This window comes from Equus przewalskii, chromosome 13, assembly GCF_037783145.1.
Source record: "Equus przewalskii isolate Varuska chromosome 13, EquPr2, whole genome shotgun sequence".
Classification (NCBI taxonomy): Eukaryota; Metazoa; Chordata; class Mammalia; order Perissodactyla; family Equidae; genus Equus; species Equus przewalskii.
The window spans coordinates 4658207-4670381 of NC_091843.1; the positions used below are offsets into that span (position 1 = coordinate 4658207).

General features: G+C 47.0%; 1 pseudogene; it reads right to left on the minus strand.

The window, feature by feature from the left end:
- Positions 1 to 2326: 2326 nt before the first annotated feature.
- LOC103566886 (mitochondrial import receptor subunit TOM7 homolog pseudogene) lies at positions 2327 to 2556 on the minus strand (annotated as a pseudogene).
- Between the last annotated feature and the right edge of the window lie 9619 nt (positions 2557 to 12175).

Consider the following 12175-nt stretch of genomic DNA (forward strand, 5'->3'; position numbering starts at 1 on the left):
AAAAAGGGCTCTGCGGTAAGATAAATTTGGGAAATTCCACACTGAAGGTAATAGGAGCCTATACTGCAGAGCTTCTCCGAGCCTTGGCTAGGCTGATGTGTACTGTGAATCTCTAGGAATGGATACATACCGTGGTCAGCATTTGCTACATTTGGCTTGTTTGGTCACCTGTAGGGTTCAGGTTGCATTCTCTGGAGCACGCTGGGACATGGTGGACTAGACCAGTGGTAGCAACTGAGTTCCCAGGGCCCTAGCCTGAGAAAATTGTCAAATGCAGAAGTCTTTAAGCTTTTTTCAGTATTTCAAAAGGCCTAGGGGAAAGAAAAATCACATTGTCATGGCAATTGATGCAAAAAATTTGCCAAAATTTCACATTCATTTATGATAAAAACTCTCAGTAAGCCAGGAATAAAGGGTGACTTCCTCAACTTGATAAAGAGCATCTACAAAAACCCTACAGCTAACATCATACTTAATGGTATTAAAGACTCAATGCTTCCTCCCTGAGATCAGGACAAGGCGAGGATGACCACTCTCACCACTCCTATTCCACATTTGCTGGAAGTCCTCATTAACACAATAAGGCAAGAAAAAGGAAATAAATTAGGCATTGGAATGGAAAAGGAAGAAATAAAACTGTCCCTATTTGTAGACAATGTGATGAAAATTTATGTCGAAAATCCCAAGGAATATACAAAAAAAAAACAGAACTAAATGAGTTCATCAGGTCATGGGATACAAGATCAATATACAAAAATTGACTGTATTCCTATAAACTAGCAATGAACACAAGGAATTCAAAATTAAAAACACAAAGATACTATTTACAATCACTTAAAAGAGAAATGATACACATGTATTAATCTATTGAAACATGTTACGAGAATTGTATGTTGAAAACTGAAAAACACTGATGAAAGAAATCAAAGACCTAACGTTAATGAAGAGACGTGTCATGTTCTTAGACTGACAGACCCGGCACTGTAAAGAAGTCATTTCTTCCCAAACTGATCTGTAGGTTTAATGCAATTCCTATAAAAATTCCAGCAAAGTTTTTTTGAGCTATAGACATGCTTATTTTAAAATTCATATGAAAAGGCAAAGAAACTAGAGTAGCTATGATAATTTTGAAAAACAAAACTAGAGTGAGAAAAATTGCTCTAATATTTTTTTTTAATTTATTTTTTTGCTGAGGAAGATTCTCCCTGAGCTAACATCTGTACCCATCTTCCTCTATTTGTATGTGGGTCACCACCACAGCATGGCTGCCAATGAGTGGCATAGGTCCACACCCCGGAACTGAACCCAAGCCGCCAAAGTGGAACACACCAAACTTAACCACTAGGCCATGGGGCTGGCTCCCCTCGTTTCAAGACTTACTCTAGAGCTGCCTTAATCAAGACAATGTGGTATTGGCAGAAGGATAGACAACTAGATCAACGGGACAAAGAACCCAGAAAAAGACCCACATGAGTGCAGCCAACTGATTTTTGGCATTCAGTGAAGGATAGTCTTTTCAACAAATAAACTGGACTATTTGGACATCTATAAGAAAAAAAAAAGGAATCTTGACTTAAACCTCACTCTTTATACAAAAATGAACTCAAAATGGATCATAGATTTAAAGCTGAAACATAAAGCTAGAAAACTTTTAGAAGAAAACAAGTGAAAATCTTCACTAGTGCCTAGGGCTAGCTGAAGCGTTCTTAGACACGACGCCAAAAACACAACCCATAAAAGGAAAAACTGACAAATTAGACTTCATCAAAAAATAATCTGCAAGTCACATATCTGACAAACAACTAGGATCTCAGATATGTAAAAAACTGTCAAAACTCAAACAAACAGTCCAATCAGAACAAAAGACTTCAACACACATTTCGGCAAAAAGGATATTTCATACATCCAACACCATCAGCCATTAGGGAAATGCAAATTAAACTACAATAAGATTATTACACACCTATTAAAACAACTAACATAATAAACAGTGACAATATCAAATTCTGGCGAGGATGCACTGAAATCAGATCTCTCATACGTTGCTGTGGGAATGTTAAATAGCACAGCCACTCTGGAATATAGTTTGGCAGTTTCTTTTTTACCTTTTTAAGCATTGTTTAAAATCACTGATTTTGCTACAGTCCACCATAAATAAGTCAGTGGAGGTCTCACTGTCATACGTGCATCTGTGAAGTCCGAGCCCTGAACCGTTCAACTGGTGAACGTGTGAACGACGTCCCAGCTCTTACCCCAGCCGGAGTGCACACCTTCCGTGTCGTTCCTGTCCACTGACTGCTTCCAAATCCAATGACCAAATAGTCCTTTATCCCCAAAGCAAGCTCAGAATGGTTGGCTCAGGCATTCCGGGATCCGCACCCTCCTGAAGCCCAGATGAACCTGAGCGGAACACAGCCCAGCGGGTCGGCTGCCCTTGAAGAGCTGCTCAGCCTCTGCGTGGCCTCTTCGCTCAGCTTCACGAGGCGATGGCCCGGCAGTTTCTTATAAAACCAAAGATATACTTATATATGACCCAGCAATTGTACTCCTAGGCATTTGTTCCGGAAAAATGAAAACGTCCACACAAAACAAGTGCACAAATGTTCATAACTGCTTTATTTATAATAGTTCCAGACTGGGAGCAACCCAAAGGTTCTTCAGTGAGTAAATGGTTCCACAGATTGTGGTACAGCCAGATGGTGGAATACTACTTATCAATAAAAAGGAACGAACTATTGATAAATACGACGACTTGTATGGCTCTCAAGAGAATTATGCTGAATGAGAAAAGCCAATCAGCAAGGTGACATATAGTTCCATTTATACAACATTATCAAAATGACAACATTAGAGAGATGGAGAATACATTAGTGGTTGCCAGGGGTTAGGGATGGGGAAGGGATGGTGGGGAGGGTGTGTGACCATAAAAGCTGGCAGGAGGAAGGCCTTTGTGGTGGTGGAGCAGTTCTGGATCTTGATTATGGTGTGGTTGCACAAACACACACATGTGGACGAAACTGAGAGAACTACCCACAGACACACAAACGGGTGCATGTAAAAATGCCGAAATCTGTGGATTGTGCTGATGTCGATTTTCTGGTTTTGTACAAGATGTTAACATTGAGGGAAACTAAGGGTTCCTAAGACCTTTTGGTAACATTTTTGCAACTTTCTATAAATCAATATTTATTTCCAAATAAAAAGTAAAAAAAAAGGAGCCTGTGGGAAATTGGACGAGACCCGACCTTATGAATCAGATTAAGTCCTATCATCTTTGGGCTGCAGTTCTTTTTTTTTTTTTTTTTTTTGAGGAAGACTGGCCCTGAGCTAACATCCATGCCCACCTTCCTCTACTTTATATGTGGGACTCCTCCCACAGCATGACTCATCAAGCGGTGCCATGTCTGCACCCAGGATCTGAACTGGTGAACCCAGGGCCGCTGGAGCAGAACGTGCACACTTAACCGCTGCGCCACCGGGCCAGCCACTGCAGTTCTGTTGTTTTAAGGTGTGGCAGTGGTGGGGGCAGGAGGTCATTCCGGTTACCTCCTTCTTTTCAGAAGCTCTGCCTGCCAGCAGCTCACAGTGCTGGCCGGTGGGGGCCGTTCACTGAAGAATGAATGAACTGGTAGTAAGCAGTTTCTCTATTTTAGTAACACTTGGTATAATAGGCAACGTATTTCCAACGGGTACGCACCACAAGCTGTCCTCGGAGGGAGGCGGATGGAGCTCCAGGAGTGGATGCTTTCTCACCGCTTTTGGCCTCAGTATACTTTGCGCTCAGCCTGTAGACTGACAGAAAGAACTTTCAGAGTTCTCTAGAAGGGCAATTTAATCGCCACTGGGTCCTCAGGGCCTGGTCAGTTGTGGCATGTCATTTGTGCTAAACAAATTCATTCAACAAAATTGGCTGAGTGCTTCCATCCAAAGTCAGGCACTGTTCTAGGCACTGGGAAACTCCAGGGAATGAGACACTGTTCCTGCCTCCAGGAAGCCAGGATTCCAGAAGGAGAGCTAGACAATAGACAAGTAAACAATAATTTCAAACTATAACAAGGGACATGAAGAAGAACACAGGGGCAGAAGCGTTCTGACACAGAGGTGGTCTCTCAGAAGAGGTAACATTGAGATTAGTGAGTCAGGAGAAAAGCATTCTAGAAAGGGGGAACAGAATATGCAAAGGCCCAGAGGCAACGAGTTTGGGCAGGAGCACAGTGAAGCTGGAGAGGAGGGCAGAGGCTAGGTCTCAGGGGACGTTATAAACCACAGTGTTTCCTTTGCTCCTCCACATCCTGAGGTATTTATTATCTCTGGGGGTTGGAAGAACCAAGGCTCCAAGAGGCCCCAGTCTAGGCCTAGGTAGAAAATGGGAGAATCAGGATAGCTTCGTAGTCTCCACTCCTGCATTCTCCAAGTCAGAGAATCCACTTTCGAAAAGCCCTAACAGAGACCTCCCTTCAGTCTGTTCGTCCCCCTCCTCCAGACTCCAGGCTCGCCTTCCCCCCTGCCCCCACCCCCTCCTAGCCACCTACAACTTCCTGGACGCAACAAGAAGTGGAAAGCCTTTGTCCCTATAGGGGTTCTTCAGGAGCTGGCAGCCACAGAAGGAGTTACTCTTTTTTTTTTTCTTTTTGGTGAGGAAGATTGGCCCTGAGCTGACATCTGTTGCCAATTTTCTTCTTCTTCTTTTTTTTTTTTTTTTTGCTCCCCAAAGCCCTCTAGTAGATAATTGTATCTCCTAGTTGTAGGTCTTTCTAGTTCTTCTATGTGGGACACTGCCACAGCATGGCTTCATGAGCAGTGTGCAGGTCCACCCCCAGGATCCCAGCTGGTGAACCCCAGGCACTGAAGCAGAGCATGCGAACTTAATCACTGGGCCACGGGGCCAGCCCCCTGTTTATTTTTCCTTTTCCATTTTTTTGGGAATGGGAAGACTGGAGTCAGACTGGTTTCAGCTCTGAGTATAAACCTCCTTTGTCATTTCAGAGGAAGATGGCTGACGTCAAAAGCACGAGCTTCCATGCCTGCCCGTCCCTCCTCTCCTGTCTTCTCCGGCTTCCCCGTGGGCGGGGATGGAGGCCGGGAAGCACCAGTGTTGCCATCTAGTCCCGCGCTGGTCGGCGCCTGCCTGCCCCGCTCCCGGCTGCCCTCAGCTCCCACCGTGTCCCCAGCAGGCCCTGTCCCACCCCTGCGCGCACCCACCGGCACTTCGCGAGCGCCCACCGCGCTGCCAGGTTCCCTCTCAGGGGTCCTTCTTCTGCTTTCTCGACCGTAAACTGTTACCACCCTCCTCACGGCCCCCACTGAGGACTGAGGCCAGAGAGGGCGAGTGCCGGCTGCCCCCCGCCTTGCCCTCGCCTCCCACCGCGTCCCCGGCCCGCGCCCCTGCTCCGAGCCCGGCGGCCGCGCCCTCCTCCGGCGAGCCGCCCCAGGCCCCTCGAGGCACACGGGCCGCCTCCTCCTCCGGGCCCCACGCCCGCCGCGGGGCGGCCCCTGCACGTCTCACCCGTGTGACCAGTGCTGCTGGCTGCCGTGTCTGCTTCACCAGACCGAGGGCCATCACTTTTGCCACATTCCCAGACTCTGGCAAAAAGGGAAGGATGCCACAGGCGACAGTGAGCCTTTTCTGAGCAGATGACTGAATAAGTAAGCAAACGAGAGAGCTGCTGGGAGAGGAAGCATGGGGGATGTGGATGCCGGTCCCAGGGCCCAGGCGACCTTACGCAGGTCCTGCCCTCTCTTTCTTTTCAGTGCGAAATTAACTTCTCTGTCGCCTGTCCAATTACTTTTTTTATATACGATGATGACTGCTTTTGTCCCCCTCCCTGGCCTCCGCAGTTCTGACAAGCTGGGACAAGCCACTGGCCTGGGCTGTCGTTTTGACCTCAGATGAGCTCTCTGGCGGAGAAGTGCATGCTGGGAAAGCCCTCCTACAACAGAGGGCTCCTGCCGGTCAGCGCCCAACACAATGGCAGGTCGCCGGAGGGGCTGGCACCGGAGCCCAGCTCAGCCAGAAATTAGCTACATCTGCTGAGCACGAATGGATTTATTTTAGCAAACGTATAAACATTTTATGTTATGTTATGTTATTTATTTATTTATAGCATTTCTTGTATGCAGGTCTGCTGGTGACGAGTTCTCTCAGTTTTTGCTTTTTCTGAAAATGTTTATTGTGCCTTCATTTTTAAAGGATATTTTCACTGGATGTAGAATACTAGTTTGACAGGTTTTTTTCTTTTTTCTTTTTTTTTTTTTTAAGATTTTATTTTTTTCCTTTTTCTCCCCAAAGCCTCCCGGCACATAGTTGTATATTCCTCGTTGTGGGTCCTTCTAGTTGTGGCATGTGGGACGCTGCCTCAGCGTGGTCCGATGAGCAGTGCCATGTCCGTGCCCAGGATTCGAACCAACGAAACAGTGGGCCGCCTGCAGCGGAGCATGCGAACTTAACCACTGGGCCACGGGGCCTGCCCCTATGTTATTTTAACCAGTCTTTCCAGAGGTAAAAAGCTGGAAGCAAATATGCCAAAATATTAATGTTAATCATTTTGGTTGGTGGGAATGTGAATAATGGTATTTTCTTCTTTACATTTGTCTGCAATTTTTAAATAGAAAAGGTTCTGCCTTGTATGGGGTGCAACCAAGAACAGAAACCCAATCACGCTTGCCAATTATATTTCTCCACCCCAAAGGTGTCCTCTACCTCTGACCACCCCGTGCCCCCAACCCACTCTTTCTGAAACCTGGGCCCTGCCCTTTCTGAGGCCTGGCTCTCAGTTCTGGGACCTACCCCATAGTCTTACAGAACATCCGTTTTTGCCTTAAATTAGTTAGGGTTTCCTGTTTGTTGCTTGCCACTGACAACCTCTGATATAGGCCCCAAGGGCAAGAGCTGTGTGAGAACACCCAGGTGTGTGCAGTTTCTACATGTCTAAATGGGTAACCATGCCAATTATGATTTGCATCTACTCTCCTTGCCAGTACCTGGGTTACAATGAAGCCAGGATTAAAGCAGAGTCTTATGAATGTGGTTCTGGAAGCCCAGTCATGTGGTCTAGGCCCTTGCCTTGCTGGCGTCAGAGGAGTTTGAAAACTGACAGCATACCCCTTAAACCACTTGAGAATCAGCTGTCTCCGTCTCGCTTTAGGCAGGAGAGTGCACAGTGTGTGTAGGGGACAATCAGGGGATCTGTGTGGTTCCTCAGTGTGACTGCGCGGGGACAGGAAACAAAGCTGGCAAGTTCTGCCAGGGCCCCAAGTGGAAGCCCTCAATTGTTAGGCTGGGGAGCTGGACTTTCTCCTTGGACAAAGAGGTCACTGAGAGCTTTTGAGTGCCTGCACGTGACCTCTGCGTTCAGAAAGAAATCGGCGGCAGGGAGGAAGGCAGACCTGTGACAAGCGGCTCCCTTTTTGTGCCTGCTTCCGCCGTGGATTCTGGCCTCCCTCTCGCCCGAGCACTCAGTTCGCCCAGAGTGTCTTCTAAGTCTCCTACACTGCCCCCTGCTCCCTAAAGCAGCTATTCCAAATCTCCTGTCTTCTTAGACCTCTGACCCTATCACTTCCTCCCAACCTGACAGAGGACAGATGCCATCGCAGGGGACACCCTCCACTTCGGCTCTCAAACCCACAAATGCACCGACTTCCCCTCTCACCCTTCCTCCTAAGGCCACCCCCTCCCACCACCCAGTGGCATCTCTGTGCATCTTCACCTCTTTCTCTAAAATATCATTGCTTTTAGCATTTAAACATAATCCAGTCTCTCCTACCTTAACCCAAATAAATGACCCTTCCTCCACGCTGGCTCCTCTCTGGCTTGCCCTATCCCCCCATACCTTCACTGACAAGTCTTGTGAGAGCTGCCTATATTCAGTCTTTCCACTTCACTGCCCATTCATTACTTCTGCCTTCTGACATCGCACTCCACTGAAATAGCACCTGTCAAGGTCACCGGTGACTGTCTTTGTTCCTAAATCCAGTTGTCAGAACCTGGGTGTCATTCTCAATCTCTCACTCTCCTTCACTTCCATATCTAATTAGCCTCCAAGTCTTGGTCATTGTGTCTTCTAAATAGTGCTCACTATTAGCTCACTATTAGCATTAGCTTCTCTCCAGCCCCATGCCACTCCTAATCCAAGACTCCATCATGTCACCTTAGTCTTGCCCCCTCACACCAAGTCTCCCCACGGTGACAGAATCAGCTTTCTAAAACCAAAATCTGATGTGTCACCCTTGCTTAAAGCCCCTCAAGGGCCCTCAGGATAAAGTGTGAATTCCTTAAGCTAGTTTACATAATCTGACCCGCCGACCTGTGGGAACAGAAACAAGGCGACACTTACTCTGTCAGGTACCAGCGGGGGAACTTCTACACTCAGAAAGGTCTTGTAAGAGGTCAGTGAAAGTGGTAATTAAGAGGTTGCAGGCAAGGGCCAGCCCAGTGGTGGAGTGGTGAAGTTCTGTACACTCTGCTTCAGTGGCCCGGGGTTCACGGGTTCAGATCCTGAGCACAGACCTACACAACACTATTCATCAAGCCATGCTGTGGCGGTGTCCCACATACAAAATAGAGGAAGATGGGCACAGATGTTAGCTCAGGGACACTTCCTCAGCAAAAAAAAAAAAAAAAAAGTCACAGCCGACCATAAGAAATGAAGGTATAATTAACAGCAGGTTAAGAAGGATGTGGAGGCTGGTTGTGCAAACTATCTGGGTAGGAAGGCAGACACGGTGATGACTTGTTAGGTAAAACAAGACTTAAGGTTTTGTAAAGGAGGAGACACCAGACATTTTCAGATGGAAGCTAGAGGTCCAAGCAGTTGAAAAGGAGACAGTTAATGTAAAAGTTCTGGCGATGGCATCACGGGTGGGAGAGACTGAGCGTGCACTGCAGATAGGAGTATAAATAACTTTTCTGAACTACAATTTGGAGATAAAACAAACATTTAAAAAAGTAAAAATTTCCATTCCTTTTTGACTCAGTAGCTTCACTCCTAGGGTTCTTTGTTTTCCTGAGAAAATAGCATGGAAGTGCACACTTCGCTACAGGGCTAGTTATCAACCTGCCATCTAGAAAAGCAAAGAGAAGTTTAACAACCTAAATGTCACAAGAAGAGTTTGATGAATTTATAGTACATTCAGTAATTAAAAAATAGAAATGTGTGAAAGAGAAAAAAATAGAAGTGTGTGTGAAATGGAGAGAATACAGTATTTACAATATTATCCCATTTCTGTAGGAAAAACTGATTTTATATGCAAAATCTGGGAGGATACACTTAGAATATTAATGGACATCTCCGGACAGTGCAGTATTATGAATTTTGTTTCTCTGCACTTCCTAAATTTTCCTATCATGCAGGAATTACACTTGGATCTGGAAAACAATTTATAAAATCATACACACACATGCTGAGTCCATTACATGAAGTTAAGACCAGGCAAAACTTCTGTGGTGAAAGAAGTCAGAACAGTGGTTATCTCTGAGGGCCTAATACTGGGAAGACACCAGGGAACTTTCTGGGGTGATGAGACATTTTGCATCTTAGTCTTGGTGTACCCATACATAAAATTTTATCAAGCTGTGGCTTTAAGATTTGGGTATTTTACTGTGTGTAAATTATATCTCTTTTAAAAGAAAGCACACCCACAAGACAGACGGGCAAGAGGAAGCAGGTGCTATCACAGAACAAACATGAGGTGAAAAAGGGAGGCGATGTTCTGTGACAAGACCTTCAGCTTCTCAGAAGTGGGCTCTAGTAGGAACGGGCCCAGAGGAAGGAGGGTACAGGTGGGCTTGGACTTGAGAAAGGGGACGGCGCTGGGCAGTGCCTAAGTGGTAGAAGGGCATGGGGAGTTTCCTAGAGCCGGCAAAGGCGTGGGAACCCACCTCAGGGCTCCTCAGTTCGCCGTGACACACGCTAGGACGCAGCTTAAGGAGCAAGAGAGAAATCAAACGGTTGAGTTTACTTCAGGAATTGTGACAGTGAGTACTGGCTTGTCACGGAGAGGGGCATGAAACCAAGACAATTCTAGTAGGAACTGAGAAGAGTGGGGAGGGACAACAAGGCTTTGAGGGCAGAGCAGGGGCAGTGGAGCTGGAGCGAAAAAGGCCGTGGTCAGAGAGGACTGGTTCTGAGGTCCTGGGGGAAGCAGGTCCACGTGGAGGCCAAGCTCAAAGCTCAGAGCACAGAGCACGGCCGCGGGGGCGCCAGGGCAGGAAACACATGTTACTACGCATCCCAATACGCCGGGCTCCTCAGAGACCAGCTCATCTCAATGGCACCCGCACTTCACGAGTAAGTACCGCCGTGATGTTCACTCGCCCTGGGTGGCTCAGCGAACCGAGCAGTTTCAATCCAGATTTGACCCCAAAGCCTCTCTCAAGCACGCTCAGCGGCCACACAGGTCAGACCAGGATTTTAGGGAATCCACGTATGTAGACGTGAGCCATCTAGGTTGCTGGTGGAGAGGAAGATGTCAGTTGCCAACACCTGGGGAGTGGCCAGTAGCAGTAAGAAAGGATAAAGTAGTCCAGGCAGACAACATGGGCTTCAGCAGCCCTATCCTGGAGGACAGTGCATCAAAGTGGCAGAAGAGAAATACCAACACTGCTTCCTGGTGCCAAGATTGGAGGAAAATGAGCAGCGTCTGCTTAAGGGTTTTGTGAAGTGGTGTCTTCAAGGAAAAACGACGTTTCAGCTTAAGGGGAAGAAACCCGGAGGTTTGGGCATCATTCTGAGCCAGCAAAAGGGGCAGACAGGAGAGGGGAGGGGAAGGGATGTGAAAGGTGGGAGAGGCTCACGACTGTTAGCTGAGCTCACAGGCATGAGGAAGGGGTAGGGGGCTTGTGGCTACGTCAGGCTATAAGGACACAAGGTGTTTCAATGGCAACACTGGAGGCGTGTCAAGAAGCAAGTGTTGGGCACTATCTGCCCATAAGCAAAGCCTCAACTTACCTCTCACCTTTTTGTCTCTTCCCTTTATCCATGTCGAGGGTGAACTGTTAGCAGTGGGCAAACTACCACCTATTTTGAAAATAGTAACAGGAGCTATTATTTGCCCAACACCTACCACGTGCCAGGTGCTCTGCAGCAGCAATTCACTGAATTTTCAATGCTCCAACCGGCCCCACTGCACAGACGACGAAACTGAAGCCGAGCTGTCACTGGGCAGACATCAGGGCCACAGCCAGGATTTGAAACCAAGTGTCTCTGGCATCAGACTTTGAACTTTCCTTGCCTGTTAACTGACGGTCAACTTTTTAGGTGTAGAATTAGTCAATTTTGAGTGCTTGTCTTTATGGGCTCTGACCCCTTTAAGGTAAATAGACTCTTCCTGCGCTCACTAGACTGAGACGACATTCTGTTTTACACTTAAAATAGACAGAAAAAGAGGAAGGCCTCACATCTTTGGGTGAGCGATAGGGCAGACTCTGAAGGTGACAGGAATCTCTAATTCACAGGAGTGAGTCCTTTGCACAAGGACAGACAGTGGGGAAGAGAAAGGCAAAGAAGTGAGGCTCAATGAAATGCAAATAGGAGCAAATACCCCAGGAGGGGAGTTCCAACAGTCTAGAGCCGGTGACTCTTCTCTAGCCACTTATTTGCAAGGACATAGGTCTGTTCTAGCCCGAGTACAGATGTCCCTTAAGAAACTGACAGTTGTTAACCGCAAGAAAATATTCCTTCAAAAAACACTCGCGTGGAGCAAGGGAGCACACACTTAACGGCGCCTCCGCGTCAGGCGCTTTATCCACATTGATTTGATTCACTCTACAAACCTCTCCTGAGGCCGATGGCGTTACCTTAAGTTGGGGAAACTAAAGTTTGGGGAAGCTGAAAAACGTGAGGTCACAGAGCTGAGGAGTGACGGAGCCCAACCTTGGACCCAGATCTGCCTGGTCGTCCTGCTCCCCTACAGGGCCGGAGCTGCCATTCTTCCCAGGAATGCAGAGGATCTCTTTGACTCCTTGCTTCTCTGTGATGCCTCCTTGCTTCTCTGCAATGCAATACCCTGTTCGCTTGCCCAGTGTTTTCCAACCTTCCCTTCACACACAGAAAAATACCTACCACATCTCTCCTCAACAGAAAGACCCACAACTTGTTAGGAAGTTTTTGTTATAAAACATTTAATGTTAACCTACAATACAATGTAAACTTTTATGAAAAAAATTTAAAGTACACTA